Genomic DNA, 2499 nt, shown 5'->3' with positions numbered 1-2499 from the left:
TAGCTGATAGCAGATTGCAGCGTGGTGATTACTGGGAGCAGAACATTACGGGTGCGTGCTGATTAGCAAATATTGGTAAGTGCAATGGTTCGGAGAAACGTATTCTTGAACAATGTTTGTTCTGTGAGCGTACAGTATGTTCAATGATTTCGTAATCCTAGTGCCTGCATCCAAAGAAAATCGTGAGTTTGTAAAGGGGAGGTTAGTTCGTATCCCCGCTGGCTTTGCTTGACTTGTTCTGCTTTGATCTGGTGATACCGTCAGTATCATTGGGGTAGCGTGGATAAATAATGCAGTTTCGATAATAAACATGCATGATTTTGTAAAGGTATGACATAAATGTATAATTAAAATAGTTTTTAGATGAACCGCCGACTGTGACGTGGTTCGAGACATTGCAACCTCTCTTGCTACGGAATTTTGAGGGTCCTCCTCAAAATTCTGCCCCAGTTTGACGGGTTGACGTTCCCGACTGTTGCTCATGCGACGATCGGCTCAAATTACTTTAAAATTTTGAGGGTCCTCCTCAAAATTTTGCCCCAGTTTCCAATTTCGGGGGGAAATGAAAATTTTATTGAATTGTGACCGAACCCATAGGGTTACCTACGTATCCCCTCTTAAACAGGAATCAGGTCAGGCGTAGTTCAATTTACATCATATAGGGAAACATAAAGATTACACATAGTAACGCTTGGCTGCATCTGAATTAATCGGCTTTGGCCAGACTTCTCCGTCCATTTCTGCAAGTATGAGGGCTCCTCCTGTTAAAACCCGGTGAACCATGAATGGGCCCTGCCAGTTGGGAGAAAACTTCCCTTTGGCTTCATCTTGATGCGGAAAAATTTTCTTTAACACCAGCTGTCCCGGTGTGAACTGTCTTGGCTTGACTCTTCTGTTGAAGGTTCTGGACATTCTGTTCTGATAGAGTTGACCATGGCATACTGTGTTCATTCTCTTTCCGTCTATAAGAGACAGTTGCTCATAACGACTTTTTACCCATTCTGCGTCGTCGGGCTCAGCTTCCTGTATGATCCTTAGGGAAGGAATTTCTACTTCGGCGGGAAGGATGGCTTCTGTACTATAAACCAGCATATAAGGGGTTTCCCTGGTTGATGTGCGGACTGTGGTGCAATACCATAATAGAGCAAATGATAACTTCTCGTGCCACTGTTTATGCTTTTCTATCATTTTCCTCAATATCTTCTTGATATTCTTGTTGGCGGCTTCCACAACTCCATTCATTTGAGGCCTGTAGGCTGTGGAATTCTTGTGTATGATCTTGAAGGTTTCACACATGGCTTTCATCAAGTCGCTATTGAGATTGGAACCATTATCAGTAATGATCGACTCTGGGATACCGAATCGACAAACAATGCGGTCGCGGACGAAGTCTGCCACGACTTTCTTAGTTACCGCTCTGTAAGATGCTGCTTCGACCCATTTGGTGAAATAGTCTATGGCTACCAGGATAAACCTGTGTCCGTTGGAAGCGGCAGGCTCGATTGGTCCAATAACGTCCATTCCCCAAGCGGCGAATGGCCATGGTGAGCTTGTTGTGTGGAGCTCGCTCGGAGGCACCTTTATCACGTCTGTATGTATCTGACAGCGGTGGCATTTCCGGACATACTGGATGCAGTCCGTTTCCATAGTCATCCAAAAGTAACCAGCCCGGAGTATCTTCTTTGCTAAGACAAAACCGTTCATATGTGGACCGCAAGTCCCAGCATGAATTTCCTCTAGTAGCCTGGATGCCTCTTTTGCGTCAACACACCTTAATAATCCCAAATAGGGATTCCTCCGCTGTGAAAGAAGTTGTTGGACAGTCTCCGAAGTGTGCGTTTCTGACTATGATTGGCCAGCTCCGGGTACTCTCATTTCGCCAAATATTCCTTGATATCATGAAACCAAGGCTTTCCGTCTGCTTCCTCTTCAACATGGGCACAGTAAGCTGGCTGATTATGGATTTTTACTGGAATGGGATCAATGAAATTCTTGTCTGGATGCTGTATCATAGATGATAGGGTAGCCAATGCATCGACGAACTCATTCTGGATTCTGGGAACATGTCGGAATTCCGTCTTCGTGAACCTCTTTCTCAATTCCTATACATGATGCAGATACGGGAGTATCTTGGAGTTCTTGGTTTCCCATTCTTCTCGTACCTGATGTATAAGTAAGTCTGAATCTCCAATTACTAGCAGCTCTTGAACGTTCATGTCAATGGCCATTTTGAGCCCTAAGATGCAAGCTTCATATTCGGCCATATTGTTGGTGCAGGGAAACCTGAGCTTGGCGGACACTGGATAATGTTGACCGGTTTCTGATACCAAGACTACTCCTATGCCAACTCCTTTGAAGTTTGCTGCTCCATCGAAGAACATTCTCCAACCATCATAGGATTCTGCAATGTCTTCTCCTATGAATGATACCTCTTCATCAGGAAAATACATTTTCAGGGGTTCGTATTCTCTATCCACGGGATTCTCAGCGAGGTGGTCT

This window comes from Nicotiana attenuata, unplaced genomic scaffold (assembly GCF_001879085.1).
Source record: "Nicotiana attenuata strain UT unplaced genomic scaffold, NIATTr2, whole genome shotgun sequence".
Lineage (NCBI taxonomy): Eukaryota > Viridiplantae > Streptophyta > Magnoliopsida > Solanales > Solanaceae > Nicotiana > Nicotiana attenuata.
This window is presented reverse-complemented; position numbering follows the sequence as displayed.